Genomic DNA, 21965 nt, shown 5'->3' with positions numbered 1-21965 from the left:
TTCAGATATGAAGACCTTCTCCATCTCTGATCACCAGTCCCTCAGAATTCCCTCAGAATTGCTATTTTTTGTTTTTATAAGCACCAACATTTCTTTCTGCCATTATGGAGTATTGTATTTGTGGGATTCCCAGATGAAGGAAGGAATGATGAATCTGTGACTCCATGTTCTCAGAAGGCTAATTTATTATTTTAAGACACTACATTATATTAAAGAATACTATACTATACTAAAGAATACAGAAAGGATACTTACTTCTAGAAGGCTAAAGGATGATAATGGAACTCGTGACTCTCTCCAGAGTCCTGACGCAGCTTGACCCTGGTTGGTCAATAAGTCAAAACAATTCACATGAAACCAGTGAAACAACCGCCTCTAAACAATCTCCAAACACATTCCAAAGGAGCGAAACACAGGAGAAGCAAATCAGATAATTATGGTTTTCCTTTTCCTCTGAGGCTTCTCAGCTTCCCAAGAGAATCCTGGATGTGAAGGGATTTTTCAGAAAATATGACTGTGACAATGGAGCATTCAGAACCAAACTTGTCTGCCTCAGCTTAGCTTCTTTGAAATATCAAGTGCTTGTCTGCAGTTCCTTTGAAGCTCTGTTCTAGAATATGGGGCTTGGAAATTTGTTGTTGTAAATAGAAATAAAGGAGGATTTTTGAATCAAATGGAATTTTGTAAGCGCAAATGTTTTGCAGATCCTGGAAGTAGATTTCCTACAGGCTCTCTTCATAAGTGACTTCATGGGCCTGGGCAGCTTCTGTCAGCTTGCAGCGGTGTTTGTAGGGAGTGTGGAGCCTGTGTGTGCGGGGTGGGTGGTTCCGATGGTCGGTCTCCTTGTGTTCCTGGTGAGAAACTCGTGCTGGCATGGCCATTACTGCTTGGAAGCTCTGAGCAAGACCAAGATCCTTCTGTACTAACAAGTGCCTCATGTACAAGAGCCCGTGCTTAGGAACTGGAACAGGTCAGAGTAGGGAAGAAGGAGCTGTATTCCACCCTTTTCAAAAATAATTGAAGCTAAGGGTGACTTTACACTATGTAACTTCAACTTGGGAGCTCGTAGGAGGGTGGAGCATTAAGCGCAAGTATTTGGCGTGGTAGAGCATGACTGAATTGTAAACCCAGACTTTCATCTGACTCCATTACTGGAAAAAACAAAATCAGACTACCCTTTCACTAAATGTTGAAGGGGTTACTGGAATGTTAAAGACAGCTATATGCTAAATTTCATGCATCTCATTTAAGAAGTATTTTGCATAGAATTAACCACAGTGATGCTGACTACTTTTACTGAACACAAACACTTGTTACAAGCTTAGAGCTTGAGGTATTATTTCACATCTCCAGGCTTGGTGGAGGAGCCGTTTGCAGGGCAGTAAGCCTGCAGTCATGCAGAATGCAGTATGATCTGTCTCTGGGGAAATTAGTCCACTCATCTCATCAGGAACTGATTCTAGCAAACGACTGGTAAATGTTACGACACATTATTGTTTTTCTACTGTATTATCTCTCTCTGTCTCTTTCATATGTGTGCATATGAAATGCATGTGGTGATTTGAGGTTATAAACATACTGGTATAATTTGCGAGTAAAAAATGAGCATCACTTAAAAATTTAACTGATCCTTCCAGCAGTAACAATTTAAGGAAGCAAGCAGCAGTATGAATCACTTAGCTGGAAAAAAAGAAATACCTAGATGCAAATGGCATTTAGCAAATGAGTGATGGTATAAGAACCTGAATACTGTATAGACCGTGACCCAGCTATTGGCATTGCTTTTAGTGTCCTGAATTGCTCAGCTGCCACACTCTTCTGAGGCTTCAGAACATCATAAATACTTACGTTTGTATTCACTGGTTTAAGATATTGCCAAAAGCATTAAAAGAATTGCTGTCCTAAATTAATTAACTTTTGTTTGTTGAACCTGTAGTGTGGAACAGAAATGTCAGTTTTATTCAGACAAAAGGGAAGTTTCATCTCCAGGCCATAACTGATTTTGCCCTGGCTTAATGAGTCATATATTTCCACTCGACCTGAAAAAGAATTTTTTTTAAATGATTGCTTCAGGCCACATATAACCTCATCATTTGCAGCAGTGCAATTTAAGGGATTTAATGTAAACTACTTGAAGTTTTTTGATGATGTGTTTGACCTAACCACAAGAAAAAAAAATTGCCTGACCTTCAGTTATAGTAGCATGAGAAACAGAAGTCAGCAGATATGAAATAGTTTAAAATGGCACAGTCTGCCTGCTGTGCTACATGGCTGCCCCTTCTCTTGCTTTGAGCACATCATTGCCCACCCTCCTGCCTGGTGACATCTTTGCTGCGGCAGGAGGCAGAGGCAGTGGATATGGGAGCCCGGGTCCTCTGCCTACCTGGCAGCCCTGTGGGGCTCAGCACCGTGCGTGCTGCCCTCCCAAGGACTTGTCAGCAGGAATGAGCATGGTAATGCAGAATAGCTTGCTTGGATTTGCTTTGCTCTTTTGAAGTGTGGTGTGATCTTTAGCCATAGGGACAAAGCATGTCAAAGTGAGAAGGCTGGAGTTTGCCATTGTGCTTGTTCTTTTTCTGTTTTCCCTAGGAGTCTCTCTCAAATCTGTTGTTCTTTTTCAGTTCCCTTAAACCAGGCAGGGACTGCTTTGTGGTGGCTGGTGCCAGCTCTGCTTTTACCTGTTTTAATATCTGTGTTTTCCCGCATAGTTCCACATGAATTAGTTCAGCATACGCACATCATAATTGGTTCATGTAAAATGTTTGTAGATCATAAGAAGAGGTTTTGTAGTCATAAGGTTTCAGGTAGACTGCAAATACCTGATTTTTTAACCTGCTCTTATTCAAAACCATAATAATGACCTCAGCATTGTTAAAGCTCACTAATTCTTCAAATAAATAGATTACAAAAAATGAAATGTTTTGTTGGTATAAGGAAGTGTCGCATCTTTTCAGGTCTTGTAAATGGAGGGAGTGGATGATGCAGGGGTATACTGGGAATTGATTGCTTTTTGGAGCAGTAGCTGTAGTACTGTGGATGTGTCCAAAAAAGTCACTACAGTCCCTTTAGCATCCTTGTGTACTTGCTTTGTCAGGTACAGCAGAAGTGCCATGATGCGATTTAATGACAGTGGAATGCAGATGGGAAGGAAGGAAAGTGAAGCAGAAAAAGATCTGTATATTGACTTGCAGAATTACTTGCTGTATATTTATTTGTCATGCAGCTTTGAATGCTGCTTGTTTTTCTGTCTCTGTATGCCTTCATTCTTTTGTATTATCTTTGTAATGTCAATCTAAAAGGGAAATGTTCTTCACCACAGATTGTGAAATCTTTTTCCAAAATCAATTCCTCCACTAGGATTTTTTTTCTTGGTTAGACCTTGTATGTGGACTTTTGGTTGTTTTTTTTGTTTGTTTGGTTGGTTGGTTTTTTGGGTGTGTGTTTTTTTGGTTTTTGATTTTTCTGGTGTGGAGTCTTGTATCTTATGGTCTTAAATGGCAAAAGGTTATAGTTTTATATCTCATGAAAGGTAATATTTCTTTTCTGCTGGGATATGGAGTATTTGACTGTACTTGAAAGAGTCTATGTCTTGAATATGAAATACTGCAGCTTTCTTTTTGTATTCAGAAAAGTTGTTTTAGAATATTCTAAAAGCTTTTAAAAGTATTAGCTGTAATTTTCTTTTCTCATGAATCATGGTAAGTATTGAACATAAAGCAGAATGAAGTGCTGTGCTTTCCAGGTGGAACAAGAAAAGAAATGGTCCTAATAAAATATTGAAAGCTCTGTAAACAACTGCTTAAGTAGTTTTTCAGTAAAAAGTATGTGGTATCTGTAGAATATGTGGCTTGCTGGACACTAAAAGATATTTTTCCCCTTCTAATCAGGACACAGGTAAGTTGAACTCTATGCCTCATGTGGACATTGAGGTTGTACTGTTGTAGAAAGTCTGCACTTGGTACTTAACCATTCATTCTCTGCTTTTTTCTGAATCTGTAATTTTATAAACTATTTTCATTTTGTCCTGTAAGGATGCTTCATTTTACAGCAGTGAGTTGTATGTATATATTTTTTATTACTTTAAAATGTTGGTTTAAATATTTTATGTCCTTAATAGTGCTGAGCTTTGACTTCTATACTTACGTTCTATCCTTCACGGCCTGAGCACAAGAAGTGGAAGTAGTGGTACCTATTGCTGCAGGTTGTTTTAGATGAAATTTAAAGAGTTCTGTGGCTTGCTGCAGTGTGGCAAACTTTCTAACATTTTAAGCACTTGTAGGCAAAGTGATTTAAGGGTGATTTATATTTTGGTGTATATATATTTATATTTGGTTTAATAATGGATATTAACAGTGTTATTGGAGCAATGAAGCCTTAAAAAGCTGATTCAATATACGCAGTAAAGAAGTATTGGTGTGTAATGTTGAAATCATAGAATCATAGAATGGCTTGGATTGGAAGGGACCTTGAAGATCATCCAGTTCCCTCCACCTGCCATGGGCTGGGATGCTTTCTGCTAGACCAGGTTGCTCCAAGCCCTCTCTAACTTGGGCTTGGACGCTTCTAGGAATTGGGCATCCACAGCTTCTCTGGGCTACCTGTTCCCATGCTTCATCACCCTCACACTGAAGAATGTCTTCCTAATACTTAATAGAATCCTTTTCAGGTTCAAACCATCCTTCCTTGTCGTGTTACTACATGCTGTTATGACTTTTCTTTCTCCATCTTTCTTGTGGGCTCCTTTCAGGTACTGGAAGGCCACATTTAGGTGATTCCAAAACCTTGTCTTTTTCAGGCTCAACAATCCAAACTCTCTCAGCCTTCCCTCACAGGAGAGGTGCTCCATCCCTCTGATCATGTTGGCGGCCTCCTCTGGACTCTCTCCAACATGTCCATGTCCTTCCTGTGCTGGGGAGCCCAGAGCTGGATGCAGCTCTCCAGTAGGGAGTTCTCACCAGAGCAGAGCAGAGGGGCAGAATCCCTTCCCTGGCCCTGCTGGGCAGCCTTGGTGCAGTGCCTTGCACTTGGCCTTGTTAAGCCTCATGAGATTCCCTCAGGCCCATTTCTCAAACTTGTCCAGGTCCCTCTGGATGGCATCCTGTCCTTCAGGTGTGTCGGCTGCACCACTCAGCTCAGTGCTGTCTGCAAATATTCTGAGGGTGCACTTAATCCCTTTGTCTGTGTCATTAATGAAGGTATTAAATAACACTGGTTAACACTGAGAAGCACCACTTGCCCACTGAGATTCTGAGGCATTGACCATTACCCTCTGGATATGACTCTCCAACCAATTTCTAATCCATCCAAGAGTCCACTCATGAAATTTGTTGTTTCCCAAAGCCATCCATGTCTTCATATCTTACAAAGTGATGTGTCAATTTCTTCAGTTTTATTTAGTATGGAATTTTAAAAAGATTTAAAAATCATTTCAGGTCTGTAGAAATACTATTTAAAAATGGCAGCAGTGATGCAGCAAAATATCCAAAAAAGGTATGTTTTGTGGTGTGCTCTTCCTCCTTACTTTTCTGAGTTGACTATCTCATTAATGAATTCACAGTAACTCAGTTTATTTGGATGAACTTTGTGTTACCTGGTATGACTCAAGATCCCTCTTTTGCTTGTATGTAATTAACATAAAACCTCAAACTGGAAGTCTGCAATGTAGTGTCTCATCACAAAAGCCAGCTAACTGTAAAAGCTGATAATGTTTGTAAAGCACGTTAAGCTCCCTGGGTGAAAGGTACCATAGAAATACAAAGTATTAAGCCAGTAGTTTAATTATAAGATAAGAAGTAATTGAAATTTTCCAACACGGTTGCATGTAGAAGACATTCTGGTGATTTGCTTTGTAATATTTAGGTCAGTGAATTGAGATGTCTTTCTAAATCCTTTATGAATATTCTCTCATTTAAGTGCATTGCTCGAAGGTGTCTGATACATTTATTTGGCTGGCTGATACTGCAGTTTAAAAATACCACATTTCAAATAGGCAGGGACGTGCTGTATAGAAACCTTTGAAATAACCAACCTTCATCCTTCAAAATGACAGTTATTGTGCTATAATAATTGTAGAAGTACTGAATTTGCTTCAATTGATTTTTTTTTGAATAGTAGACTGCTCGTTTAATACACAATGCCTCCAGAATTTTAATCTCCATGTCCCTCTTGTGGTTTACAATTTGGTGCAGATTTCCCTTGAGATATTTTTCCTTGCCTTATGTGTATCTATATAAATACCAAATAGTTTATCACGAGTACTAAATCTTGCTTTCTGGCGCTTACTGTGCTGTCAGATAGAATGATTCATAAAGTGAAATCAGTACTTTTATGTGTCATTAAGTCCTGAAAACTTTTGTACTACTTACATTTACAATAAAAGGTAGCCCGTGTCAACCGTATGATATTTTTGACTCTGAAATGTCTAAGACAAATCTTAATGTTATAGTAGTTCTCTCCCTGTTGCATCTGTTTTGACTGTAGGAACGTGTCAGTTTGAGTGCAGCTTGGATTGTCCCAGCATCCCTGCATCTCTTCCCAGGTTGCCTCCATGGTCAATAATGCTTGATACAGTGGACACAGTGTGGGACAGAAGGAGGGATTTGAGTCTCCATCATGCTTTTAGACCCTCAGGGGGAATTTCTTCCTTGGTCCCCTGCAGCTTTTCTCCTCTTGCAGTCATGGCAACACTGCAGGACCAGCCTTGTTTCCAGCCCAAAACTGTCTTTCATGACTCTGCTGGTGGGAGTTAAAGAATTAAATGGACACCCTACTGCATTCTGCATGCAGTAGAGCAGTGTTTTAGTTGTTAGTTTATCTTTATTAGAAAAATAACAGCATTGAAATATTTTAACCTTTTTTTTTTCTTTGCACAATAATCCTTCCTTCTGAAGAGGGAAATCTCTTTATTCTTTCCCTTCCCCTGTGATTGTGTGTCATGCAGGAAGAGTCCTGTCCTGTGGGGCATGGCTGCAGCAGAGTCCGTATTGGCCGAGGTGCACTGCAGAAACGTCGCCTGAGATGGAGCCTTTGCCAGGAAGCTGCTGAGCCAAGGAGAGACACTGCTCTCAGGCAGTGGTCAGGGGGTGTTTCTAGCTACAGTAAAAGCTGATCTCTAAAATGTTACAACTCTGAGCTCATAGGATGCAGAAATTTTTAGGGGAACCTGAATTTGGCAGAAACGGTAAAAGGTTATTGTAATTAATGATGTAAAGAGTTTTCAGGTTTAAAATTATAACCTGGACTGGACATTTTAAAACTTGAATGTGAAAACTAGATAAGTTTAGCTGCTCTGAAGTTGTCTGCATGGCTGCAGGGATTTAAAGACAAATTTAATTTTGAAAATAACTTAAAGATTTAAGTTCTGAAGAATTGAACAGATTTGCTGTGTATTTCATAATGTGGAAACCTAGGACTGATTGTGGGGGGGGCTTGTTTGGTACCTTCATAGCCAAGGGCTGTGGCCTCCGTTTTCCCCAGCCGTGCTTTGGGGCTGTGCTGGGAGGGCAGCACGCTGCAGCCTTACATCCTGCTGCAGCTCAGCGCCTCTCTTGTCAAGCAGAGAAACTAAGAGGGCCATTAATTCTCTGAGTTATGGTTTGCAGTGCAGGGTGTCCTCTGAGGGATGCAGAACAGTTTGCCTGTGGCATCACACAACTTTAACCGAGCTCTGCCTCTAAGCACCAGTCGCAGATGTGCAATCCTGTCGCTTTATAAGGAAAACAAAATTTGTGCTATGAAGTTAAGGGGAAATTTGGTTGTCCCAAAAGGAGGAAGCCTTCCTGAGGAGAGCCGGCTCAGTTCTGTCTGGTGTCCTGGGAAGCTCTCTTAGCAACATTTTTTTCCATACTCTCCATATAATATCAATCCCCCTTGGTCTTCCTGCTTATTATCCCTCCCCCATGCCCTTACCCCCTCTTTCATCCTGAATCCCAAAGGAAAAAAAAATCCACTGCCACCACCCTGCTGCCATTCCCCCAAGGCTGTTGCTTTTATAAACCCTGTCCTATGGCCTTCCATCCCAGTCCTGGCTGAGCTGCAAATGCCTCCCTGGAGGGACAGAGGGGTGGGACATTGTCCTACAGGGGTGCAGCAATGCCACAGGAATGAAAACCTTGGCTCTTTAGCGTGGTGCATGGGAGCAGGTCAGCTGCAGCCAGCCAGCATGGTTGGTGTGGAGCACAAGGAGGGCAGGAATGTGTAATCACTGAGTACAGTGTCTATTAGTGATCTGGTTTGCCTTATGTAATTGATGTAAAATATACTTAATCACAGTCTAACTCTGCAAATTATTGCACTTTTAAGATAGAGTCAAGTGTAAGAAGTAGGAATTCCAAGATTTACTTGGAATGACAAATCTTTCATTATTGTCTATGCATTTGAATTATCTGTTTACATTCTATATATATACTTTTAATATTGAGGTGGCCCTGTGTCAGTTGGAATTCAGGCAGGACTTGAAGTTTTATTGCCTGCATATTCAATTGAATACTGTCATGCTTCATGGACCATGAAGTTTGGATTGTATCTAGTAAATGAGCAAATGCTTTTTATAAATAATTAGTCTTCTGCTTAATTACAGGACTAGATTTTCCTGCACATTTGTCATGTGATCTATGTATATGGTGTTGCTGTTTATAATTGAATGTGAGAAATAATCGGCTTTCTTAAAACTTTTGAGTCAATACTTGCCTTATCACACTGTGCCTGATAGATTTAATTTGCTCTTTAGAGTTATTGATTAAATAACTTAGAATTCCTTGAGAGAGGGGTAGTTACCTGGAAACTTAGACTGCTTCTCCTCTTGAATGCACTGGTAAAAACAGCTTTCTAAATGCTACTGTTGATTAATAGTTCACTTAGAAATAATAACCCCAGTCTAAATTAAATATAACATGGTGTTTCACTGTAGTAGATGGGTTTGTGTTTGATTCACTTGCAAAGTAGCTTCTGCTTTTTACATACATACTTGGAAGCTAAAATGTAATGTGTTTGCTTTATAGGATTTATTGAATAAAACCCAACTATTTCCCCCCCAAGATTGTTAGGGTTTTTGCTGAAAAAAATTATAGACTGGAAAATTACACAGTCTCTTAAAAAATATTACAATTTACATCATGGAAACTTTTGAAAGATAAGCAGTGATGTGTATGATGCTTAAAAGACAGGCAGAATACAAGAGCTTTCTTCCTCAGGGAGAAGTTTCCAGTGGTGTCTCTTGGTGCACTCTGTTTATAAAGTCTGTCTAAAGTCCCTCTCGTGCTGGACACCTGCACGAGCAGCTTCACACTCACCCCAGCCTCCTCTTCCTGCCGCTACCACACTTTCCCCTCTGTCTTTTATAGGTGATCCAGGATAATTACTAACCAGTATAATTACCATATATGTTTCATTCCTTTTTGGCTATATAGTTTCCATCTTTTGGATGATGGAATGTTTGTCTTTGGGTATCTGTTTAGATAAACTAGCAATATCAAGTCTCATTTAGAGTTAGAATTAGTAACTGTAATCCCTAATTTTGTAGTAAACACTAAAATAGAAGCTTATTTTTCTTTACAGGCTATTTAAATGTTTGTTTTAAAAATAAAAGATTTGTATGTCAAATGAAAAATTTTAAAATATAGTTTTATTTTGTTCATCAATTAATGCTTCAGCTTTGGTTTTTGCTTGCTTTTTCAAGTGCCACCTACTGGTATTCTTGAAGCTTTCTTTGGTAAAATTTGCCACTTCAGAAAATAAGGCCATACATGCTTCTTTTTGTGGGAAACTCCTGTGATGAAAACCAAGAAGAATGAAAATTAATTGAGTATTTTGCAAGTTTATTATTTGGTTAAACATGTGTCCTGTTACAGATCTGGATATCCTCTGGATATTTTAAATGAAAAAATACATATTATGAAGAAGACCCCTGCCATATTTTGTCCCAGTTGCAGTAGTACTGTGTGTGCAATTTTTCTTCTTTATTTGACACATTTGCTACTGATCTAATGTACATTTTGTCACAAACCTTGGCTTAAAAAAGAAAGAAAAGCAGGTTTTTTTCTGGAGGTGGTTTTTGTAGCAGTTCAGTTTTAAGTTCAGTTTTAAGGCCATGGAGCTCTTTTGTCCTGATTTTACAGTTAGGTTGAAGGGAAGTGGTGATTTTGTGGGGACTGTTACCAAAATCTCAGAAATCACCGGTAGAGGAGAGCGCATTAGAGATCCTGCTACCCTGGGCTCAGTGGGAAGGAAAGGCTGCTCCCCCTCTCCACTGCCCCTGCACCAGGAAAACCAGTGGAAAACCTGACAGATCAGTGTGGTTCTAGCAGGTCAGAGAAGCCTTGTGCTTGGTCTCTAGTACTGGTATTCTGGCTGACTCAGCAGAGTTTGGTACTTATGTTCTTCTGTTGCCTGTGGAACATGCAAATTAGGCAAACCCACACCATTTCTCTTAAATAAATAAATATGTCTGCTTTCAGAGCTCACAGCATGCACAGCAAAGCAATAATAGATTGAGAAAACTGATTTGTATAGTTGAATATGTATTGCCATGATTTCCTCAAAACATTTGGTTTCCTGCAAATCTTAGCAGTACCATCAGTCTGAGTGAGCTCTTAGAAAGTGCTTGCTGATTTCCTTTAATATTTTATTTTATTTTACTTTAATTTTAAATTTTTTTTCTTCTCTAGTTCTCAGCTTCTGATAAATCACCTATTTCTACTACTAAGTCTGGCAGCTTTTCTGTCTGATTCCTTTCATCCTCAGTTTGTATCTTTGAGGAGTGGATTTTGCTGGCCCATGCAGAGCTGGGTATTGTTCTCCAGGTGCTGGAATGCCTTTTTTTCCTTACAGTTTCAGAGTAATGAAATCTTCTAAAATGATGGAAAAATCTATTGACATGTCTAGATTAAGATGAAGATAAATAGGCTGCAGTACAAAAACCCTGGCTGGAAATGTTTTTGTGGTTCAGATTAAATGGGATAACTTCCTTTCCTTGGTGCTGTCCTGAGCACAAGGCTTGTCACTTTTACTGTCTCAGTACTTAAGGACAAATAGTCATGGTATCATAGATCCCTCTCCAGAAGCAGTGATGATCTTGGATACTTTTGTATAATTTTAAAAATTTTCAAACATTTGTTTTTACTTCACAGACTATGTTTCCTGATTGAGGTACCGAAGATGTTTCTGAACTACAGAAGTAAACACTTTGTGCAAAAAAAAATTTTTTCCCCAGGAAAAGGAATACATAGTTACTGTGTGTCTTTACACCTTTTATTCAATTTTTATATACATAGTTTCTGAGCATTCTAAAAGCACAAATTTGTTGTGCACCCAGAAATTTTGACCTGAAAATTTAATGTGGCTGTTCTTTATTATGTATGGTTCCCCTCCTTTCTCCACTGCCTAAGTTTCATCTCTCTCTTCTTCACGTCTTTTATATATGAACATCTTAACACCATCAAATAAATCCTGGCTTTGCTTCTGGCAGATTTCCAGTGTGCTCTATTCTGCCAGCTGCTGGAAGCACTGGAGGAAGAAAAAAAAACTTGTGTCAATCTCATCACTCCATTATTCAGCAGAGGATGAGATTTTAAGCATGTCAGAATTTTTGTGGTAGGACTTACTGACCTCCTGTTTCAGTGTTGCTGTCTTGTCATGGCTAATGGGCTCCTGAATAAAAAAGCAAGGGATGAGAGCATCTCTCTTACAAGGAAGGGCTGGGGAAGCTGGGCCTGTTCTTCTTCTGACATGACTGAGAATGGGCCTGATCAATGTTTACAAACATTTGAAGGGAGGGTGTAAAGAGGATGGATCCTGGCTCTTCTCAGTGATAGGACATCCCACCAATAGGACAAGAGGCAACGGGCAGAGACTGATACACAGGAAGTTCCACCTGCCCATGAGGAAGAGCTTCCTGACTGTGCTGGTGACTATCCACTGGAACAGGGTGCCCAGAGGGGTTGTGGAGTTTCTCTTGAGGCAGATACTTAAGAGCTGTCTGGACACAGTCCTGTGCCTTGTGCTCTAGGATGACCCTGCCCGAGCAGGGAGGTTGGACCAGATGATCTACTGTGGTCCCTTCCAATCTGACCCATTCTGTGATTCTGAAAAGCAAATAACAATCATGAGGTATAGCAGTTGGGTCGCTGAGCATAAAAACTAATGAAGCCTGACTTCATTAATTGTCAGCACATTAACTGTTCTGGCCCCTTTCTTCCCCTGCCAAACTCCTGTCCAGAATAGGGCAAAAACTCTTCTCCCAGCTGCATCCTGAAACCTGTCCCTTTATGAGAGCTGGCAGGTGCAGCAGCCAGTGACTGTCTGGCAGTCAGATGCTGCCAGCACTTAACGGGTTGTGTTGCAGCTCCTCCATTACTCTGTGGAGGCTGCAGGTACTGACACTTCCCAGCAGCTGATTGTTGTTAAATTTATGAAAGCATAATTATTTTGAAGGGTTTTTGTCCCTCATATAATTAAACTAGAATCAGACAACAGGCTTAGAGAGTGTGTGGGCAGATAATGTGATAAAATAAGCTGAATTCCTTTGTAAACCATATGGATAATTTTTTTAAAAAAAAGTTTTTACATGAAGTTCTTAAATTGAGTAATTCAATTAATTCCAGAATGACAGGAAAACTTCATAGTACTTTGAGATCCTAACTCATGTGTAGTGAAGAATTGTCCCTAACATGAGAGTTTTGCTTCCTAAGTATGTGTGATTTCATCCTTTTTTAATAGTTTAATTGCTGGTCTAGAATAGACAGTTACCTGACACTACCAGTGGGAATGACCTTGTATATGAGGGTAAAAAATAGGCAACCTTTAAACATATTTCTGTAGCTAGCGTGTATTTGAGAGTTTTGTCTATACTTTACCATCAGATGTAAATCCTAATGCTGGATGCAGACATCATATCTGGTAGCAGAATTTTGAAAGCTTCAGAAAGAGGCTAGGGTGGAAGCCTTGAAGATCTATGTAACTGAAGCTTCAGAAGGAGAGAAAGTCTTCCTGTAATGTTTCTGTTCTCTGTCTGATAGTCTGATAGAAAATGACATAACCTTCCTTTCATCAACTAAAAGTAGTCAGCCACAACAAATGTGCTTCCCTAGTGGAAGTTGTTTTGTAAAAACAGAGAGACAGACAGACAAAAAAAAATTGATTTCATGTATATTTATCCTCTACAATATGCTCAGTGTCCTGATTTGCTCAGTTCAGTAATCACAAGAATTATGCTTTCTACTTTGGTACTAAGGGCCAAATATAAATTGCTTATTTTCCATACAGCTGTCTTCTTACTTATATTTTGTGACATAGAGCCACACCTCCCAACCTCCCCCAAAACAACCAAGAAACCTAATTTTTGTGGTTACTATCTGCATATCATAGAATGATAGAATGTTAAGGATTTGGGAGAGACCTTAAAGATCATTTTGTTCCAATCCCACTGCCTCGCAGAGTAAGAGTTGCAGCATGCAGATTGATAAGTCATGATTAATTTCCAAGCTCATGCTGCTATTCACTTTTTTCTGGTAGAGTATGCTGTCCCTTGGTGGGTGCTTCCTGTAGCCTTGTGGTATGGTGGCTATGGTGCAATAAATAGATGCCCAAGTGTGGACGTGTCCCAGGGTAATGGCCGTATAGTAGGTTGCAGATCACACTCTGTTGCAGAGCTACTCTTTGTAGCTATAGCATTAATGTAGTTTAGACTGCCTGTGCCCTGAGATACTTAAGGTCCGTGTTTGCTTTGATAGTGTGGACAAGATGCCATAGGAAACCTCGCTTTTTGGATAGAGACTGCTGTTAGTATATGACACTTTATTTTGACCTTTTATGCCTGTTGGGCAAGTCAGCCTTACTTGTTTTTGCTTTCTTTCTTGAAGGTAAAGCAGTTTTCATCTCTTGGGACGTGAAGTCAGCTTCTGGAAACTTACGTTAACAGTCAAATAGAAACTGTAGTTGAAGGGGAGCAAAATGTGTTTATGGACTGCAGAGGACAAATACAAGGAAAATATATTTTACACCAGATGTGGCCCTATCTTCTTGTCGAGTAATGTCACCCTAGCAGTATTGGGGTATCAAGCTTAGCATTTATTGACCTATAAGAATGCTGGTGCAAGGAGGGTATGGTGTGAAGTTGAAGTGTATTAGTGATGTTAGCTAGTTGCACTAGGTTTTATGAGTATGCATCACTGCTTTGTGGGTGAAGGCTATCAATACTTACTCAGGCAGCAGCACTTGAGAGGCAGAGCTGGAACAGTTGATGCTGTAGCAGCTGCATGCAGATATTTAGGCCATGACTTTTTAAACACTGGAAAAAGCCAGGCTGCTTATTGAAAGGACAGTGCCTGAATGAGAACATGGGAAAATTGCTCCTAGTTTGCCTAAGGACAATGTCCTGTGTCATTTGGGAACTATTCCTGTCTTTTAAAGCGATTGGCTGTGCAGCAGTGAAGCTGTTCCTGTCCATGCCATAACAACGGGGGGAGGAAGCTGAGGCCGCAGAGCAGGTCTGCGGCGCTGATGTGGAACAGCGGCCTCCTGGCGCTTGTGTAGGCTGTGTGCTCTGTCCCGGGCTGCCTGGAGCTCAGCCCGCGGGGTGCTGTGCGCCGTGCTCGGGGCTGGCTGCGCCCGCGGCCTGCGTGGGGCTCGGGGCCTGGCGGGCAGCGGAGTGTGGTCCTTGTGTCTGCCATGCTTGTTTGGGTGGACCAGCCCTCCACTGCAAAACCTCAGCAAAAGGAAGGGCCTAAAGTGGCTGCCCGTCTCTCGTTTACTGTCCGTCCATATCTGTCCCTTGAGCATTTCTGTTCTCTTTCACAAGGAATAACTCTCCTCATAATCCCATCAGAGGCAATACACTGAACTGTGATGTGGGTTTGGGGGGTCTGTGATTTCATTTGTTCGGTATTTCTTGCCGACACTTTGGATGACACACTTGTTTGTGCACATTAGTTTAGTTGTCATCTAAATAATGCATTTGTGGTAAAGACATTTTAGGGATGTTTGACCTGCTTCAAACTTCATTTTCCTTTTGGGTTGCAGAAAACTGGTTTATCATTTGACTTGGCTTTGCAGGACTGTGTGCTTGGCTGCCCCCTCAACCAAGGATGGAATTTTGTAACCTCTTGCTGGAGCCATGTGCGCTTTGGCTTCCTATAAAGCTCACACACTGGTCCCTGTAAAGCATGTGTGCGCTCCTGCACCCCTCCTAAAGAGTGTTTAGTGTGTGGAGATAACACTTACAGAACTGCTAGAGCTGTCTGAGAAAATTAAGCCAGTTGTTTTGAGTAGTTCACCTGCAAAATCCCTGTTTTCATTATTTCCACCAGCCATGGTCTCAGACTAAGCCATGCAGGATTTTGAAATTGTTGATCATACGAGTTTAAATACATAGAAGCATAAGAAATTTTCTTTAAAATTCTTTTTTGTAGACTCTAGTACCTCAAAAATAAAATTGTGGTTATGTTTGTAAAACTGTAACTTAATTTGGTGAAGGAATTTGGGAAATTCAAAGCAGTTTAAGGATAGTTAGTGTCGAGGCAAAAGCCCACCCTGTCTTGTCTTTCAGGTCAGTTGGGTTGGAGATACATCCATGGATCTCAGTGTTTGGTTTGATGGTCTTGTAGCAGAACCACTTTTAGAAAGCTTTTGTGAAGTGACATAATTTCAAGGAGAAGTGGAGCTTCTCAGTATTGCATTCAGATGAGCTAATGGTGGTTCACAGTGTGCTGGGAATAATGAGCAATGCTTGTTTTCTCATCAGGTACCCAGAGAAGAGGCATGGGAGAGTGTGAGAGCATTCTGCAGCATGGCATAAATTACCATTAAATTCTGCTTTGATGCTTTTTATTAGTATTATTTCTGTATGTTGTATATTAAATACATGATAATTACATATTTGGGGATTAAATGTGTTTTAATATCCTGTCTGATGTTCTCTTTGGAAAAAAGAAGGTAATATTGTTAACATTTTGCTGATTTGCTGTCAGATCTAGGAGTTAGGGATATTGTCATAGAATCAAAGGTAGCAAAAAGTACAGACAACAATAAAACAAAATATTTAGGATTTTTATAGAATGGCTTTCTCTGGATGTTCCCTTTGAGCAATTAAGCTGAACAGAAATTAAATGGAAGCTAAAACTTAATTAGCTACTGCAACATGGTGGAGTGTGAGTTTATTCAGTTCTTTAAGGCTGTATCTCTGGTCAAGCATGAGAACACAATGACACCATTTGGTGTTTCTAGTAGAGACATAAGGTTTTGTTCAGTATTTTTGGTTTTTTTTAAGCAAAAGTTAGTTTTCTCTTAGTCTAATTTTCCGTTAGGAAGAACTTGGGCTATGTTCAAGATTATTTTGAATTAAAAGAAAGTGTTTCCCTGTAAATTTAAAATGGATGAAAAGAAGCATCTATTTCACAAAGCCACTGCTTGTTTTTATGACATCCTGGCACAGCAGATATTCCCTGCTCTTCCGTTGTGCTTTACTGCTGCTCACACAGACTCACACATGGAGTCAGGAGTTTCTCTTGCTGTGGCTGGCAGAGCTGCTGATGCTTCACCACACACTGATCCCTGCGGCTGTACATCCACTGCCCTTGGGGAAAGCCAGCTTCTTCCCTATTAGTTGCATTGCTGAACTGCAGCTCAGCAGCTTTCTTTAAATAGATAAAAACACCTGAAATTTTCCTTCGGTTCTGCCAAGATAGCAGTTTGATCTGTAACTGAAACTGTAAATGTTTGGAAAAAGTAGAAATGTGGGAAAAGGAGCTACAGCTTCTGAGTCTGCATGGCAAGCCATTATCTGTTAAAGCTAACAGACATCTAGTCATCTTCCATGCATTTGTCTAAGCTCACCATTTCTTCCTCTGCGTGTGTTTTGTTGGCTTGGGGGTTTTGGTTGGTTGGTTTTTGTTGCGTTTTTTGTGTTTGCTTTAGTTTTTCATTTGGTTTTTTCCCTCTTGAGGTCTAATCTGCACAAACACTTTTTTGAATGTAAATTATGCCACTTTGCTAGGTATATATTTAAAATAAGGAGTGGGAAGTTGTAAAGGGCTAAATATTTTACCCTAGTTTTCCAGGATCCTTTGTTTAGTGGCCTTTTGCTAGTCTTTGCCTCAAAAACCTTGCCTCTTTTCCCTTAATATCTTCATGGATCCTTTTTTAATTCAGTGGCATTCTTTTGCCATTTAATAGGTTAAATTTTCACATATAGGAAAGTGTGCCCAACTTGACTCCTCTTTCTTCTGCAGGGTAGTACATAATGTCCAATGTCACTTTCTCAATTATCACCTAAACTTTACAGGAAAATCCATACACTCCAGTGTTGTTGAGGCAGGCCTGTGCTGGCCTGTTAAGTCGTGCTTTATGGAGGACTGCATTTGTTTTTTGTCTTAATGGTCAGGAAGCATCAGATGGCCTTACCATAGTTCCTAACTCTGTATAGTAGTAAAGATTAACATAAACTGCAAGAGAAAATGCTGGAAATAGATTCAAATACTATGTTGAAAACCTTACTTACAGTGAGATTTTTCTTTCTTGCTTGTAATAAGATAAGTGCAACTGCCCAGTCTTTCATATTTAACTTTTTTTGCTTTGTGTAAGATTGAATTCATGACCATAATCAGAGGTGGTGTGTGTTAACTAAACAGTTACTAGTAAGTCAATGGGGTGATCATATAACTAATTTGGGCAAATCAGAATATTAGAAGCAGTGAATCTTTCTTATAATAATTTACTGCAATGCACATATGTGGAAGAGGTAAATATGCATTTAAATTGTCATTGTGTTGGGTAGGCAAGACTACAGAACCTTCTCTGAGGATTGCAGGGAGGGAAATCTTGAATGCTTTGATGAAAAAAATCCATGTATCATCCAAGATGGTCCTTTTAGTCTTTGGCTTGGTAGTTCATACTAGAGAAGTATCTGAAAATGCCTGGGAACCTTTAGATGATGTGCCAGAGTAACTCTGTGGCATAGGCGTATTTTCCTTTCTCTTTGAAATGGTGAAATACCAAAAACCCCTAATGCCTTTCCACTCAAAAAAAGAGAAACATAATTTAATAGGCTTAAATGTAAATAGTAATTCTGTGATGTGATTAAAGAGGGTAATTGACACGGTATTTGTGTGATGCTGAAAATTTAATTCCAAGGATAAATTAATGGTTGTTGGCTGTGGTGATTTGGTTCTGGCAGGATGTGAGGTACCCACCAGAGCTCCTCTGTTCTGCCCTCTGCAAGTGGACAGAGGATAGAAAATATAACAAAAGGCTCGTGAATTGAGGTAAGGACAGGAAGTGATCAATTACTGTCATGGGCAAAGCAAACTTAACTTGGGGAAATTAATTTATTACCAGTCAAATCAAAGCAGAATAATGAGAAGTTAAACAAATCTTAAAAACACCTTCCTCCAGCTGCTCTGACCTTCCAGGATTCCACCTTCTCCCTCTCAGTGGCACAGGTAGAATGGAATGGGGGTTATGGTCAGTTCGGTACAGGTTGTTTCTGCCGCTGTTCAGGGAGAGGAGTCCTTCCCCTGCTTCAGAGCGGGGTCTGTCCCACAAAAGACAGTTCTCCATGAAATTCTCAAATGTCAGTCATTCCCACAGACTACAGTTCTTCATGAACTGGTCTGGAGTTGGTCCCCCATGGAGTGCAGTTCTTTAAAAAAGCTTCCCCTGGTGTGAGTCCCCAAAAGAGTCAAAGGTCCTACCAAGACACTTCTCCAGTGTGGGGCTCTTCTCTCTATCAGTTCACAAGTCCCTTCCAGGAGCTTGCTCCAGCACAGGCCTCCCATGGGTTTGCAGTCTCCTCTTAGGAATTCACCTGCTCTGGTGTGGGTGTCCTCACATGCTGCAGGTGGATCTCTGCATGGTCTTCCATGGGCTGCAGGGCACAGCTGCATCACCATGGGCTGCACCACAGGCTGCAGAGGAATCGGTTCCAGCACCTGGAGCACTTCTTGCCTGTCCTTTTTCTCTGACCTTGCTGTCTGTAGAGCTGTTCTTCACATTAACTTTGTTTTCCTTCTTGAATACTTTATTCTGGATCATTACCACCATCTCTGATTGGCATGCTTGGCCTTGGCCAGTAGTGGATCTGTCCTGGAGCCGTCTGTCATTGTGTCTGTCAGACATGGGGAAAGCTTCTGGCAGCTTCTCACAGAAGTCACCAGCCCTGTAGTCCCCTGCTACTAGCAAAACCTGGGAATGCAAACCCAGTACACTGGTGTAGACATAAAATCCTGAGTTAAGCATTTTGGCAGACTTGTATGTGTTGTGATGTGTAAGAACAAAAAAGGTGGAAAAAACCAGAACTGATACCTCTGCAAAACTACACCTCCAGGTCTGGCCTGTGGCTGTCCCCACTTTCACCATTCTGCACCTCATCCCCAGCTGGTGCCCTCTGTCTCTGGGTCAACTGTGGGTCAGATTTCCCTCCTGCTGCTTTTTGTGCTTTGCTAAAAGGGTTTTACTGTAGAAGAGGGAAGCTTGGGGGCTTCCTTTCTTTGAGCAGACCTCCTGACCCCAGAAAGCCCCACTGCTTCCTGGCCCTGCTGGTGCTGCCTGAGCAGGGGGACTTTGCCTGCATATGCCACTGGGTCCTGTGGTGGTTCCTGCTGTTCTGCTGCCCAGAGAGACCCTCTGGTTTGAAACCACACCTGTGCTCATGTTGCCTTGCTACCCCTTCTTCTTAGTCTTCCATGTGCATGAGGGGGAAAAGGGACTCCCAGGTGGACTGGTTGGAAAAAGGGACTTTCCTGCCCTTCCTCTGGGGGCATTTGAACATCTCAGCCCAGGAGCTGCCCCTTCATCTTGATGCTCCCTTAGGGGCAGTGAGCACCCCAAGGACTGCTGACACAGTGTGTTGGGCCAGCACAGGTCTTTCAGGGAGGAGCAGAAAGGCTTTGTCTCTGTGTGGTGCAAATGAACAATAGTGGTCTTAAAAAAACCAAAACCAACAAGCTAGAATATAGAGGTTTTGTTATCTCTGTTACTCTCCTTCACATATTTTTCCTAAAATAATTGAGAAAGTGTCATCGGTGTCTGGATAGGTGAGGCATTTGATCTCAGATCTGTGCTGAAAAGAAGATGGGCATCCTTCAGACAGGGGATGTAAGAAAGTCTTGTGAATCTTATCTAGTGCTGGGTTACACCATTTTGTTTTGCTGTATTGCTTTCTTTTTAGCAATTTTTTATGAAGGGTCTTCAGTATTTTGTAATACTCATTAGTGGCAGTGCAAGTGAAACAGAATTGATAGGAGATGAGATCTCTGACCTAAGGAAATCTGTATCATGCACTAAAAAATACAGAAGGAAATTAATGTGCTTGACTTCATAATGGATAAAATATATGTAGAATATGTGGAAATTAATTTTTTAAGTGGATGAAGGCATTCAAAGTGAGTAAAGTATGTATGCATATTTGCCTCTGATAGTAAATTCTGTTGGATGACTTTTTCTCTAAACTGAATCACAGAAGTTTACAACATTTGTTACCAGATAATATGTTTTCCCTTGGTAGAAATCATATAATAAAGTCTCAAATTGGGATAATTTGATACAGCTAAACTAGAAATAAATGAAAACTGACAAATCTGTCATAAACTGTAAGTTTTAATAGAAGTTTAATATAAGCTTTCATGACTTTGTCAAAACCAATAATGTGTCAGCAGCTAACTCTAAAACTGGTTATGTTGTACTACAGGGCTGCAAAGGTTAACAGGTTTTTAAGACCCAGCTGTGAAGTTATGTACATTTTAAAATGACTTTAGCAGAAGACATATTATGATCTATTAATGGAAATATATTGTATGTTGGTACTTGTTTGAAAATAATGTTCTTTTACAGCTAATTTAATAATTCTTTTATTAATATGCATTACTGAATATCACAGTGGTGACTGGATAGAATTTGAGCATGAAGAAAGTAACAACCATATTCTGTATCTATCTGTTTCTAATGAAATGAATTCAGTGTCAGGGCCTCCTTATAATAGATAAAGCAGAAAAACCACAAAACATGATGAGGCTTTCAACAGTGCACCACAATTCTTGTTTCATAGGTGACACACATAGAGAATCAAAGGTTTTCTGACTGATCACCTATAGAAATGTTGAGATATCATGGCTTTGTAGCAATCAGATTAAGAGACTTCTGTTAAAAGAATATTATAGAATTATGAAAGTACTTCATAGTAATCTTTTTTCATTAAAATTCAATACAATCTATGTGACTTCAAGGAGAATTATATTGAGTCAAAAGAATAAACTGACCCAGTATAAAAATTTCTGGATTTTAAAAATTATTAAGTCTAATTTTTAAAAAAAAAAAATTAAATTTTGACACTTGGAGCCACCACACCAGAGAAAACAAAAGCATTGTCCAGAGAGACCAAGCACTCAGGACTCAAGATGACTCAAGAACAGTTATATGTGCACTAATTGAAGTTTTGTACCAAGCTAAGCAAATTTGACATGATCCCTTGATTACTGTGAAAGTGTTGTTGATACTTGGCTGGATTTTTGGGATGGGAATTTCAGGGAATTAGGACTTAAAAAAATAAAATAGCAATGATATTATGCACAGACTAACACACATTTTTAGTATTCATGAGGATTATTTATCGTTGTTAATGTTTTGTTGGTGGTTGGTTGGCTTTTATTTATCACAAAACACACAACTAATGAAATCCTCTCTGGTTGTTGAGGAGGGGGGAAGGGATGAAGTGGTATGTACCTGTTGTGGTTACTTTTCTGTAATCAATGTAAGCAGTCCAACACAGAGTTCTTAATGTAACCTGTTTCTTTTTAGATATAGAAGAACAGTGACACCTACTTACCTTAAAAATGCAAATAGCAGTTGTAGTGTCGGAATAATAATAAAAGTCAGGACAGATGTTTCTTTTGTAATAAATGCATAAGTTTTTTTTCCTAAAGCACATAAATTTAGGCAAATGATTTGTGAAACAAACTGTAAAATTGATGTATGTCAGA

At 40.0% G+C, this 21965-nt stretch overlaps 1 protein-coding gene and 1 long non-coding RNA gene across 4 annotated transcripts in view; one reads left to right on the top strand and one right to left on the bottom strand.

Moving 5' to 3' along the window:
* GRIP1 (glutamate receptor interacting protein 1) overlaps positions 1 to 21965 on the top strand; it is a 304055-nt gene that overhangs the window by 29704 nt on the left and 252386 nt on the right. The gene's annotated exons all lie outside the window — the stretch shown is intronic.
* LOC135301320 (uncharacterized) lies at positions 10388 to 14468 on the bottom strand. The gene is made up of 3 exons (XR_010363072.1): positions 14198 to 14468; positions 11605 to 12080; positions 10388 to 11502 (listed from the first exon to the last, which is right to left on the bottom strand). It is a non-coding gene; the product is annotated as an uncharacterized LOC135301320 (long non-coding RNA).

The sequence above is a fragment of the Passer domesticus genome, chromosome 5 (assembly GCF_036417665.1).
Source record: "Passer domesticus isolate bPasDom1 chromosome 5, bPasDom1.hap1, whole genome shotgun sequence".
NCBI lineage: Eukaryota > Metazoa > Chordata > Aves > Passeriformes > Passeridae > Passer > Passer domesticus.
The sequence above is the reverse complement of the archived record's forward strand: the minus strand, read 5'-3'. Positions and strand labels throughout refer to the sequence as shown.